At 41.6% G+C, this 15,015-nt stretch overlaps 1 pseudogene; it reads right to left on the bottom strand.

Moving 5' to 3' along the window:
- Window positions 1–6,981: 6,981 nt before the first annotated feature.
- On the bottom strand, window positions 6,982–10,314 carry LOC139415408 (peptidyl-prolyl cis-trans isomerase-like 4; annotated as a pseudogene).
- Window positions 10,315–15,015: the final 4,701 nt, after the last annotated feature.

Consider the following 15,015-nt stretch of genomic DNA (forward strand, 5'->3'; position numbering starts at 1 on the left):
ACTCTCTGAGTCGTGGCTGTAGCTCAACTGACAGATGAGATTGGCAACAGCCAGAACCATAAACCCTCCCCCTGAGAGTCAAGTTGCTCTTAAATGAAATGTTTTGGCCATACAGGTTTAGAATCAAGGACATTATATTTATTCAGTACACATAAATATGCAAAAACACCCAGGCTACATATTTGCATGAGACTTAAAACGCATGACAAATATTGAAAACATGTATTTGGACAATATAGTATCATGTTACAAAGGAGTTGGGTGGACAACAGATGATGGTCACCCAAGCTAAAGTTAAAATATTTTGCATGCATGCTTAAAGCACAGCATAACGCTCAATGTACAGTAAACCTTATTCGGCTAATTAAAATTGCGTTGTGATACAATACAATAGGTTACTTACCTCTTAATGTGGATGCTTGAGATACTTAATGACAAAACAAGACATTTGATGATTGATATATTTACAGAATATTTTCGTGAATATGTTTAAAAAAAAATTTTAATTAATTTCTGGTTGGGGTGAGGCATCCTCGTAGGCCATGCATGACAGCGGTTTTCTCAGGAACAGTTCCCACATACAGCAGTTAAACAAACTGGTAGATATTCTTAGGAAAGTGTCTTACACTTCCTTATCTACCTGCATGCACTGAGAATAAGTGGATAAGTTATTTGTCTGTAATGTATTTTTCGTTATGTGTTGGACCCCAGTAAGACTAGCTGTTGCCATTGGCTTATGGGGATCCTAATAAATCTAATCTAAATCAAATAAGTGGAGGGTTCATTTTACAGAGCAAGTAGATTTGGTTTATTTTGATGGATAATCTATAAAGGGAATGAATGACTGCTTTTTAAGTTCAGTTTCAAGTGTTTGGTCTTTACAAAGATAAAGGTTTAGTACATTATCTAAACATAGGTTTCTGCCTCCCAGGTTGATTACTGGTCTATCCTCGTGGTGTACTTTCAATCAGGTACTGTAAATACACAGTGAGTGAGTAAGATCTAGACCATTGGAGAAAGAAAAAAAACTTTTGTGCTTTCAGTTCCTTTAAAGCTATGTTTTTTCTTCCACACACACACTGGTGAAATGGAGAAGGAACACAGCAGGTAATCATGACGTGTGACACCATCGACAACAGGCTACAACATGATCATCACATGACTCATATGGGCGGCTTGAGCACATTGAGCTGTAGGCGTATGAACGAGTAATTTAACCTTTATTTAACTAGGCAAGTCAGTTAAGAACAAATTCTTATTTACAATGCCAGCCTACAAAAAAGATCTAATAAAACAAATATAGGACAAAACCAACATCACGACAAGAGAGAAACCACAACACTACATAAAGAGAGACCTAAGACAACAACATAACATGGCAGCAACACATGACAACACAGACAACAACATAACATGGCAGCAACACATGACAACACAGTGTAGCCGATGTGAAATGGCTAGCTAGTTAGCGGGGGTGCGCGCTAGTGGCGTTTCAATCGGAGACGTCACTTGCTCTGAGACCTTGAAGTAGTGGTTCCCCTTGATCTGCAAGGGCTGCGGCTTTTGTGGAGCGATGGGTAACGATGCTTCGAGGGTGACTGTTGACGTGTGCAGAACGTCCCTGGTTCGCGCCCAGGTCGGGGCGAGGGGACTGACATAAACTCTATACTGTTACATCATGGTAGCAACACCACATGACAACAACATGGTAGCAGCACAAAACATGGTACAAACATTATTGGGCACAGACAACACCAAAGGCAAGAAGGTAGAGACAACAATACATCACGTGAAGCAGCCACAACTGTCAGTAAGAGTGTCCATGATTGAGTCTTTGAATGAAGAGATGGAGCTAAAACTGTCAAGTTTGAGTGTTTTTTTGCAGTTCGTTCCAGTCGCTAGCTTCAGCAAACTGAAAAGAGGTGCGACCCAGGGATGTGTGCGCTTTGGGGACCTTTAACAGAATGTGACTGGCAGAACGGGTGTTGTATGTGGAGGATGAGGGCTGCAGTAGTTATCTCAGATAGGGGGGAGTGAGGCCTAAGAGGGTTTTATAAATAAGCATCAACCAGTGGGTCTTGCGAAGGGTATGACAGTGATGACCAGTACAGAGGAGTATAGAGTGCAGTGATGTGTCCTATAAGGAGCATTGGTAGCAAATCTGATGGCCGAATGGTAAAGAACATCTAGCCGCTTGAGCACCCTTACCTGCCGATCTATAAATTACGTCTCCGTAATCTAGTATGGGTAGGATGGTCATGTGAATCAGGGTTAGTTTTGCAGCTGGGGTGAAAGAGGAGCGATTACGATAGAGGAAACCAAGTCTAGATTTAACTTTAGCCTGCAGTTGAGAGAAGGACAGCGTACCGTCTAGCCATACTCCCAAGTACTTGTATGAGGTGACTACCTCAAGCTCTAAACCCTCAGAGGTAGTAATCACACCGGTGGGGAGAGGGGCATTGTACCAAACCACATTACCTTTATTTTGGAGGTGTTCGGAGTACTGTTAAGGGCAGAGAAAGCTTGTTGGACACTAAGAAAGCTTTGTTGTAGAGCGATTAACACAACATCTTGGGAGGGGCCAGCTGAGTATAAGACTATCAACACTTTTGATAAACAGGGCAAAATAGAAATTGGCCTATAACAGTTAGGATCAGCTTGATCTCCCCCTTTCAATAAAGGACGCACCGTGGTTGTGACTAACCTCAAGACGTGACAATCAAATATCACTTGACAGTTGTGGAGGCAAAGCAAATGAGAGCTCTATTCCTCCTACTCACCCACTGGCTCTACGTCTCAGGAGGACCCGCCCTCGCCACTTTCACTGAGCCGTTTGATATTTATTTGATAACAGGGGAAATAAGTGAGAGGGTGGAACCTTTAAAAAGAACCTGATACATTTCCTGGAACTGACAAACACTTTGTATCACAGTAGATATCAACACTAGAAAACATCAGATGCCAAATCACCAAGTTCATGCACAGTCATGCACATAAGAAACAATAGATATCAGGCCATTTATTCTACAACGGGTTTTGTATAACAAAGTGGAAAAGAACATCTTGAAAGTGGGTGAAGTTTTTCTAACATTTAAGCAGATTTGTTATTGTTGATCGAATACGTTATTGTCTAGCCTTATCTTTAACTACTATTCAAAAGGCCTAACTGCACAAATACATTCCTAGCTCTTACAACTGATCCACTCACTGCATGGGCACACACTGGTTGAATTAACGTTCCTTCGAAGTATTGGGATGTGGAATCAACGTTGAAAATACATTGAATTTGAACAAAAACTTATCAACCGGTACGGTTTTCATTTACAGTACATTCGAAAAGTATTCAGAGCCCTTGACTTTTTCCAGATTATTACGTTATTCTAAAATTGTTACGTTTTTTTTCTCATCAATCTACAAGCAATGCCGCATACTGACAAAGTGAACAGATTTTTTGGAAGTTTTTTCAAATGTATTAAAAATAAAAACAGAAATACCATATATATATATATATACATACACACACACACACACACACATACATACATACATACAGTGGGGCAAAAAAGTATTTAGTCAGCCACCAATTGTGCAAGTTCTCCCACTTAAAAAGATGAGAGAAGCCTGTAATTTTCATCATAGGTACACTTCAACTATGACAGACAAAATGAGAAAAAAAATCCAGAAAATCACATTGTGAACACCGGTTCATATAAGGTCCCACAGTTGACAGTGGATGTCTGAGCAAAAACCAAGCCATGAGGTCGAAGGAATTGTCCGTAGAGCTTCGAGACAGGATTGTCGAGGCACAGATCTGGGGAAGGGTACCAAAACATTTCTGCAGCATTGGAAGTCCCCAAGAACACAGTGGCCTCCATCATTCTTAAATGGAAGAAGTTTGGAACCACTAAGACTCTTCCTAGAGATAGCCACCTGGTCAAACTGAGCAATCGGGGGAGAATCTCTGGTCTGATGAAACCAAGATTAAACTCTTTGGCATGACTGCCAAGTGTCACGTCTGGAGGAAACCTGGCACCATCTCTATGGTGAAGCATGGTGATGGCAGCGACATGCGGTGATGTTTTTCACCGCCAATGACTGGTAGACTAGACAGGATTGAGGGAAAGATGAAAGGAGCAAAGTACAAAGAGATTCTTGATAAAAAACCTGTTCAAGAGCGCTCAGAACCTCAGACTGGGGCAACGGTTCACCTTTCCAACAGGACAACGACCCTAAGCATACAGCCAAGACAACGCAGGAGTGGCTTCAAGTCTCTGAATGTCCTTGAGTGGCCCAGCCAGACCCCGGACTTGAACCTAATCTAACATCTCTGGAGAGACCTGAAAATAGCTGTGTTGCGATGCTCCCCATTCAACCTGACGGAGCTTGAAAAGATCTGCAGAGAAGGGGAGTAACTCCCCAAATTCAGGTGTGCGTAGCTTGTAGCATCACACCCAAGAAGACTTGATGATGTAATCGCTGCCAAATGTGCTTCAACAAAGTACAGAGTAAAGGGTCTGAATACTTATGTAATGGGATTTCAGCATTTATTTTAAATATGCAAAAATAATCTGTTTTTGCTTTGTCATTATGAGGCATTGTGTGTAGATTTATGACGGGGGGAAAGTATTTAATCAATTTTTTTAATAAAGCTATAACGTAACAATCTGGAAAAAGTCAAGGGGTTTGAATACTTTCAGAATGCACTGTATATTAGGGACATGTGGTAGCTAACTAGCTTGTTAACTGTTTACAAACAAATTAGTAAATGTGCTCAAAAGCTAAACAACTAGTTGATTGCTGAGGCTAGACAAAAATGACTAGTTTTGAAAGTTGGCTCATATCTTTTTGAACATTCAAAGCAACATCCATGGCAGGCATTGTCACCTTAGTCTTCTACAGAACTTTTGAGTGATAGGAAGCATGAGCACCACCAATCAGCTTAAATCACTGTGCACAATATCCGTCATTACTATGACAACTAGCGTAGCCATGTTAGCAAATGACTGCTGTCTGAACAAACACAAATCCGAGTTGGTCACTTGTAACAAAACTGTATTGAGCATTACGGTCTGCAGTGTGAACAAGGCTTTAGTACATAGATGTCGGCATCTGGATGGTAGACTTGTTCTCACTGAAGTGCGTTACCCCTCATGTACCAGTAGGAGGCAATGTTCTGGCAGGAACTGTTGGACTGTAGCTTCACATTTTATTTCAATATATCTCTTTATTTAGGTTGTTGGCATGACATTAAAATAATGACGTTGATTCAAACATACCATTTTACTATTAAAATATGACCAAATAAAATATGACAAATCAAATATGAAATTCAACCATTTCAACCACCCAATATAGTATGAAAAAGATTAACGTTTATTCGTGGTATTTAACGCAATTTCAATGTATACATAGTTCTGATGATTACGTTGGAATTAGATTGACTGACTTAAATACATTGATGTAACAACCTGTTAAGTTTTACCCTAATTTCAGTGTTTACAATGCTGGTTGAAATGAGAGAACTTTTTTTGAAATCCAATCAAACTACTGTTTTCAATTTATTTTCCACATATGCTTCCACATCACAATACGTTAACAAATTACGTTGAAACAACATTGAGTCAACCAGTGTGTGCCCAGTGGGGAGACATTTCACTTTGTACACCCGGCTGTCTCTAGAACAGAATGCATGACTGACTGTTCACTTCCCTTGGTCCCAAGTTCTTCCTAATTCTGGTCAATGATGGGAATCAGCTTCTGACCGTGGGATCCTACAACTGTCTGCTCATGATTAAGCTTTCTACAGTGCCATAATATTCACTCCTTTTGTCAAGTGCAATTTGCTCTCACTCAGGTACTGTGGGCTGTTGGGGAAGTCAGACAGTGGTTAGATATGGGGGTGGAAAACAAAACATACCTCTGTCTATCTGCAGTCTTTTTGCAACTTGAACCACGCTAAACCTCACCGGCTTCCCTCCAACAGCCATCTGGTTCCACCACCACCCCACCCCCACACTCAGTACAAGTTAAAAACAACCCATTTTGGGAAGCTTCAAAATGGCATCTCATTCTGAGAAATAACCAAATGTGAAATGATTCCAAATGTCAACAGACCAAATATGGTGAATGTTGACTTGGGTCTCTCGTGCTTTAATTCAGGGAACTCAGAGGGGGCTAGAAGTGGTGGCCCACAGCATTGCACAAGGAGAGGCCCTGTGGAAAACTCAACGACTGTTCGCTAGCTGCACACACTAACCCTCACTGTGCTATTATTCTATGACTGCCAAGGCTGAAAACATTATTCTGAACACTTTTGGTCAGGACTGTATCGGATTACATATAGCCTAGCTCTCTTTTGGTTTTCCCCTCACATCCCAATATACTTCAACACAGGATTCAGGTTGGGCTAACTGATACCCTTTCTGACTGTACTGCCAAGATACACAGACCCAAAACATTTAAAACTGTCGCCAAAAGAGGATCCCTCATTTAGAGATGTAGCCCACACAACTTTCAGCTAGCATAGCTTCCTCCCACTTGTTTTCACTCAGCGAGGTGGAAGGTGAGATATCATGCTATTTCAGTGATATCACACTGGCCGACCTCGTGGAGAGGGTTACACAGGGAATTCCCTTTGCAGTGCACTCACTCAGAAACACAACTCATGTTTTCCATGCCCACTTAATTAATTTACTCTACAAAAATCAGTAAGAAACTACAGTAAAAGGTCAAAGACAAACATGGGGGGAAAAAAATCATTCACCCGCCCTTTGATGAACAGAGAAAGATAGGTGGGGTAGGTATAAGTCAAACTAAAAACAAATATACTTACACAACCGTACTAACTGCCAAGGTTTTAGTCATGATGAGTCCCTGGTTCTGCTCTCCCACACATGGGTGGTGGTGGTAGGGTAGTAGGGGCCACAGAGGCAGGTATTTGGGAGGACCAATTCCATTTAAATTTAGTCAATTCATGAAAAGAACGGACAATTCCATAATTGATGGAAGTTGAAATGGAACGGACCTCAATCCCATTCCTCTCTCATCGTCGGTGTCTGCTCCTCTCCTCGTCTTTAGACTTCTTGGGTGAGTGACTACGGCTACTCTCCCTGTGGCCCTTGTCAAGGCCCTCCGGGCGGTGCTTTTCATGGGACATGCTGTGCTTATGGTGGTCATCGCCGTCGTCTCTTTCCCTGGAGTGAGAATGGTGCCAGTCTGTCTTTTTCTCCCGCCGGGGTTCCTCCCTGTCCCACTGTAGGTATAACATGGGAGAGAAAGAGATTTGAGAAAGGTTAGATAGAAATCTTTGGAGTTACACAGCCAAGTTATACTCTGCGGAATGACTGTGTAGCTGGAGTGACTGGTGTCACAACTGTTGAAATAATAGGCCATACCCAAATCACATGAGCCATGCTTACTCATATATTTACTCTTATTGCTCTGACTGAACATTATTGTGAAACAAAGGACATTTTTCACAAACAATGAGTTGGGGAGACATTTTCAGTCAACCTTGGATTTATTGGACTTCCTGGTGTCCTTGTTGTCTGAGTGATTGTGCTTCTTGTCTTTGTGTTTCTTCTCAGCATGCCAATGGCTTGTTCCTTCTTCCTCTAAAAGCAGGTCGTACTTGGAGCTTTTGGGACCATTAAGTAAAACTTAAGTAAAGAGAGTAATTCTTTAAAAGGTTTGCCAAGACAACATTTCAAAGAGAAACCCTTTCTTCCAGAGAAATGTACATTTCCTCCAACAGAAACATCTTTACAATAGTTGACCTCTCTAACCTGATTGCTATGTGAAATGGTGCACAGTTTAGTTATTTTACACGGTTCTAACCCCTATCTTTCACTTCATATGAATAGCAAATATAAAAACATTTAAGGATACTCTGGCTTGGGTTTGACTTTATCCTTAAGAGCTCATTTGTATCCCACTTCTTTTTCATAGGCCTTGAAGTCATCCTTTGTATACTTCCCACCTAGAAAACCAAAAAAGACCTTGTTAATTTCTCTACTTAGAAGAGAAGGTAAAAGGCACATCCTTTAGCTAAAGTGCCTGATTGAGGCTTAAAGTCTCTGAAAGTATATATATATAATGGAAATACTGAAAAACCCAAAATATTAAAAGGAAGTTAATGAGTTGTTTTAATAAGTGATTACCTTTGCCTTTCCATTTCATCTTTGAGACAGACTGGCTGAAGTCCACATGTACGCGTCGGTCATCTATGAGCATGTTGTCCATCTTGAAGAAGGCCTTTTCACAGTCCCCCTCCTGTGGAGAGAAATTACATCAATTATATCTAAGAGGGTAAACTGAGCCCTTATGGGTATAGTGAATAAGGAAACAACCTATCAATTCAGTAAACAAAACCCTTTCAAGTGAATTAATGTGTACTCTCAATTCTGACTAACTGGTGCCCTCTATTTGTACTCTGCATAACTGCACTTAAACGGTTCCAAAATTAATCTCTTTTTAGCTTAGTCTTGATTTGGACTTGTGAATATGAGTGGATCATTGTTCAATGTTTAAAGAGGGCTAAAATTACTAAATGCTAACTCATGGTACATATAGAAATCAAGTGAAAACCAAACATATTATTTTCAAACTCAATGAAAGCATAGCACAGAGACTCTCCTGACTTCAAGTCTCTGATGATCTCACAGCTGTACAGAAATAAGAACACGTTAATATAGGATAATACACCAATATTCTACCAAGTCTCCTTTCAATTTTTAAATGGTTAGGACTAGGTCTATTTCTAATGAAATATGTATAGTAGTGTCATGGAGGCCAGTATGTTGAAATAGACAGGGTGAAAGTCCGAAGCGAGAGAAGATGATTTCCAGGTCTTCCTCTATAGTCATAGGGTTCAGCTTACACACAAACAGAACATTCTCCGGAGGTTTCACTTCCGCATCAGGAAGATTACCCACCTACACAAGCACATACACACGACAACGTCTCAAACCACAAAACTCTCATAAAACCACCATATAATCTTTACAACACTAATATGTTTACCAGCTAATTAACTAGTGTTGGGTTCTTCAACATCAATCAGTACACAAAGTGGTAATGTGGAGTGTTACAAAATCTGCTCTGCCATTGCGCCTGAAAGTATGCGCATCCTCTACAAGGCTAGGTGGACAGAACCACAAGACCCCCATCTCACCATCTCCAGAAGGATGGCCTGGGTCTTGGCCGCCTCCTCCTTCAGCAGCTCATCCAGCTCCTCAGCCTCCTTACCATCTGTGTCGTTGATCACTTCCTCTGCTCCAATACGACCACTCTGCACACCAAAGAGGGTTTGACTTTGCAAATCAACAAAAGGTGTACAGTACATGACATCAAAAAATCTAAAGTAACATCACAGTTACTTTTGTTCAGGTATTGAGAAAATCATTCACCTTTCCTTTGATGAACAGAGAAACTATAAATTAAAACTTATGGCTTTTTAAGAAAGTTTATGAAAAGTTAAATTGCTCTGAAATGTGAGATATGCATTGCTTTGACCTCAAATGGTACCTGAAAGTACCCAGTCACTCACATCCAGCTGTTCCTTGGTAGGCTCGGGGGAACGGTTCGGCACAGGCAGGTCAGCAGGGTCATCTAAAGGGTCTTCCAGGATCACAGTGTGGTTTATCCTGCAATGACACAAAACAAGTATCACACCTCTCTTCTCACTTTATACTGGGATGTCTGAGTAGGTCATTGCATCTACACCTCTGTATGGGAGCTATTCATGAGGAAATTCGAAAGTGTATTCAATTATATTCTAATTTACCCCTAACATTGCTGCATTTAAATATGGTTCGAGGAAATGAAATCTGCTGGCCTGATATCCTGAAAAGGGATGAAGACCTTATCAACGAAGGTGTCATTGAGCTTATCCAAGACGCCAATACCCTCTGACACTTCACCGAACACAGTGTGGACCTCACCAGTTGTGATTAAGAACTGGGGGGGTAAAGAGATTGTTACAGCATAAGAAAGCTAACCTGAACATTTGAGATTTCAGACGCTTGCTATCCTGCTCGAACCAGTAGGCTAACTTTGTTGTTTTCAAACTGCAGTTAAATTGAACCATTATTTAACTAGGCAAGTCAGTTAAGAACAAATTATTATTTACAATGACGGCCAAACCCAGACGACGCTGGGCCAATTGTGCGCTGCCCTACGGGACTCCCAATCACGGCAGGTTGTGATACAGACTGGATTCGAACCAGGGTGTCTGTAGTGCCTTAGACCACTGCGCCACTTGGGAGCCCAAAATACTGAGGAGTTGGATGGCAGTTTTACCAACCTGAGAACCATGATTTTTTTATTTTACCTTTATTTAACCGGGTAGGCTAGTTGAGAACAAGTTCTCATTTACAACTGCGACCCAGCCAAGATAAAGCAAAGCAGTGTGACACAGACAACACAGAGTTACACATGGAATAAACAATAAACAAGCCAATAACACAATAAACAAGTCAATGACACAGTAGAAAAAAATAATGTATATATACAGTGTGTGCAAAAGGCATGAGGAGGTAGGCAGTAAATAGGCCATAGGAGCGAATAATTACAATTTAGCAGATTAACACTGTGATAAATGAGAGATGACGCATCAAATAAACTGGCCTGGTCTCCATAGAGTTTACTGAGGGTATAGAAAAGACATCAATACATTTGCATTTTAGTCATTTAGCAGACGCTCTTATCCAGAGCTTACACACTCGTCGCTAACATGTAGGCTCAGCATTGCCGAACAGTCCCATTACAAGTCAGAATGTTGTTCTAACTTTTTCCGCAGATTTTTTTCCCTATTTCGGAAGTAATCTGATATAAAGATCCACAGGGAAATGCTATCAACCCGACCTTCAGTACACTGGTCTGTATATCGGTTTGTATCCGGTTTTATTTTCAATACTGTTGCAATTCGCACATGACAAACCGAACCACAGACAGCAAACACTTCCAGCTGATTATGAGGAAACATGCTTTGGTCAACTACGTTCAGTTACATTCGGCTTTGTTTACATATTGTGCAATGAGTCTAGAGATTGAAAACTCAAGGGACATACCGGCGCAATAACTGTAATAACTTCTTATGACATACTGTGAAAAACTCTCTTGGCTGCTGGCTCTGTCACTTTCAGAAATGCGCAGAGCAGACTGAAAGCTCTTGACTTGAACCACAGGGGTTTTCTGTAAAGAGAGAGTAATCCAAAAGGAACAAGGCTGCAGGCCCAGACGGCATCCCCCACCTTGACTTTCAATTGGCACCCTTGACCTGTATGTATTCTCTCCTGATTGGTCTCCGCGGTGCTTAGTCAATGGGAACTCTGTTGCCGGCCCCATCATAAACACATATTTATGGTAACAAGGCAATCAAACAAGCTAAGTGTCAGTATAGAGACAAAGTAGAGTCGCAATTCAAAGGCTCAGACACAAGAGGTATGTGGCAGGGTCTACAGTTTTAATTTTGTTATTTTAACTAGGCAAGTCAGTTAAGAACAAATTCTTATTTTCAATAATGGCCTAGGAACAGGGGTAGAATGACAGACAGTGTACCTTGTCAGGCCAGGGGTTTGAACTTGCAACCTTCCGGTTACTAGTCCAACGCTCTAACCACTAGGCTACCCTGCCGTCCCACATACAGGTCAAGGGTACAGTCAATCACGGATTACAAAAAGAAAACCAGCCCCGTCGTGGACCAGGATGTCTTGCTCTCAGACAGACTAAACAACTTCTTTGCTCGCTTTGAGGACAATACAGTGACACTGACACGGCCCGCTACCAAAACCTGCAGACTCTCCTTCACTGCAGCCGGACGTGAGTAAAACATTCAAACGTGTTAACCCTCGCAAGGCTGCAGGCCCAGACGGCATCCCCAGCCGCGTCCTCAGAGCACGCGCAGACCAGCTGGCTGGTGTGTTTACGGACATATTCAATCAATCCTTATCCCAGTCTGCTGTTCCCACATGCTTCAAGAGGGCCACCATTGTTCCTGTTCCCAAGAAAGCTAAGGTAACTGAGCTAAACGACTACCCGTCATCATGAAGTGCTTTGAGAGACTAGTCAAGGACCATATCACCTCCACCCTACCTGACACCCTAGACCCACTCCAATTTGCTTACCGCTCCAATAGGTCCACAGACGACGCAATCGCAATCACACTGCACACTGCCCTAACCCATCTGGACAAAAGGAATACCTATGTGAGAATGGTGCTCATCGACTACAGCTCAGCATTTAACACCATAGTACCCTCCAAACTCGTCATCAAGCTCAAGACCCTGGGTTCCCCGCCCTGTGCAACTGACGGGCCGCCCCCAGGTGGTGAGGGTAGGTAACAACATCTCCACCCCGCTGATCCTCAACACTGAGGCCCCACAGGGGTACGTTCTGAGCCCTCTCCTGTACTCCCTGTTCACCCACGACTGCGTGGCCATGCACGCCTCCAACTCAATCATCAAGTTTGCAGACGACACTACAGTGGTAGGCTTGATTACCAACAACGACGATACGGCCTACAGGGAGGAGGTGAGGGCCCTCGGAGTGTGGTGTCAGGAAAATAACCTCACACTCAACGTCAACAAAACAAAGGAGATGATCGTGGACTTCAGGAAACAGCAGAGGGAGCACCCCCCCCCCTATCCACATCGACGGGAGAGTAGTGGAGATGGTAGTATTTTTTAAGTTCCTCGGCGTACACATCACGGACAAACTGAATTGGTCCACCCACACAGACAGAGTGGTGAAGAAGGCGCAGCAGCGCCTCTTCAACCTCAGGAGGCTGAAGAAATTTGGCTTGTCACCAAAAGCACTCTGTTACAGATGCACAATCAAGATCATCCTGTCGGGCTGTATCACCGCCTGGTACGGCAACTGCTCCGCCCACAACCGTAAGGCTCTCCAGAGGGTAGTGAGGTCTGCACAACGCATCACCGGGGGCAAACTACCTGCCCTCCAGGACACCTGCACCACCCGATGTCACAGGAAGGCCATAACAATCATCAAGTACAACAACCACCCGAGCCACTGTCTGTTCACCCCGCTATCATCCAGAAGGCGAGGTCAAAGTAGGGGCCGAGAGACTGAAAAACAGCTTCTATCTCAAGGCCATCAGACTGTTAAACAGCCACCACTAACATTGAGTGGCTGCTGCCAACATACTGACTCAACTCCAGCCACTTTAATATTGGAAAAATGTATGTACAAAATATATCACTAGCCACTTTAAACAATGCCACTTAATATAATGTTTACATACCCTACATTATTCTTCTCATATGTTTATACTGTACTCTATACCATCTACTGCATCTTGCCTATATCTTGCCAATTCTACCACTGACTAGTCTCTCATTTCCCTATGAACGGGGACACAGGGCAATAGTTTTTAATCTAAACCAGACCTTTTTTACTGGAGTACACTAACCCCTAATTGGGGCTATTTTCTTGACATACAGTAACAGTTTACCAAATAAGAAGTCAAGAAGATCAAAAAGTAGATTGTTGTAAGGGTGTATTTCGTCCTGTGCTGGCCCCATTGTCATATCCATTCTGGATTCTGAGTGGTAAAATCATAGCTGAAAAATGCCTCTATGCATGTGTTTACTGTATGTGGGATGTCTTATGTCCGTCCTACATGTAGTGTTGGTACATGTAATATTCCTCAACTGCATATATCATAAATTGCTATTGCAAATAGAAGTACTATGTTCAACAACTGTCATTTTCAGATATTATTTTGACAAACACACTTTAACACACTTTGGTGCTTACAATTCATTCTCGATTGTCAGACTTAGACTGGAAACTGTCAGTTGTGATCTGTGATATGACTTTCTTTAAGCACGTACTGATGAAACTGTCATTTAATATTTTTTTTATTAAAGCCTACAAACGCTCTACATTTATTCACTCTGTGATAGGGTTGGATCCTATATGCTACTTTTATTATTCTCCTGTAAATGGTTCAGTGCCTATAATTTAGGCTATGTGTAGAAAGGGGGTAAAAAGGAAATTACCTCTTAGATTATATTGATAAGGAAATCAGCATACATTTTTGGCCTGCGTATTTATTTGCCTATTACTAATCAGAATTCCATTATGTTTACATAAAAAAGAGAACACTGATGATGGCCAAGGAAGTTGCACAGAACTTCCCCAACATCCCCTACCAAATTGATATAGAACCTTCACAAAAAACACATGGAGCATCTGCGAAAAGAAATGGCTGAGGATTTACTAAAAATGTCTGGTATGTAATGACATTTAATTCAAAGTAAATGTAAATTCTTTATTTTTATGTAGTTGTGTGGGACAGCCATATGTTCAGTTCATGCCTATGATTTCAGAGTTCAACAAAGCCAACAACTGTTTCATGTGTGCCACTGACAAAGAACCTGCATGTGGCCCAAAGACTGACTGGGTTCATAACTTTATTTAACATGTTTATAATCTTTTGACAACAGTGACGGCATGCAAGACAATTTATTATATAACACAATGGATGGCTAATTCGTCATACTGCATGGATATTTGATATAATTTATAACGTGTTACGCTTTGTTTTAGATTGAATGTTTTGCATGCCAACGGTGGTTCCATGTGCTGTGCCTAGAAATGAAGACAAAAGAGTTCAGAGTGAAGAACACAAACTGGAAGTGCTGTCTGTGTTGTTGAAAATGTATGCTATACCCCATCCACACTGAAGAGGCTCTGTAATGTACATCAACCAGGGATAAAGAGAAAGTTAACACTGTGAAATGATTTGTACTTATTTGAAGTAAAGTGTCTGTTGACATGTTAGAAAGATTAGAGGTCTGCAATTTCTGTTTAATTTTTCAATATTCAATTTTCATTCATTGATTTTCTGGCCACTATTACTGTGGTTACATCTTCAGTATATGTATTGCCCAGCAAACCCACTGCAGCCTATCTCACTAGCTCACTCTCCATCCCTGCTTTGGACAATTAATAACATGACTCTCGTACTTTGCCCTTTTCCTCTATGGTTGA

The sequence above is a fragment of the Oncorhynchus clarkii genome, chromosome 8 (genome assembly GCF_045791955.1).
Source record: "Oncorhynchus clarkii lewisi isolate Uvic-CL-2024 chromosome 8, UVic_Ocla_1.0, whole genome shotgun sequence".
NCBI classification, from domain to species: Eukaryota; Metazoa; Chordata; class Actinopteri; order Salmoniformes; family Salmonidae; genus Oncorhynchus; species Oncorhynchus clarkii.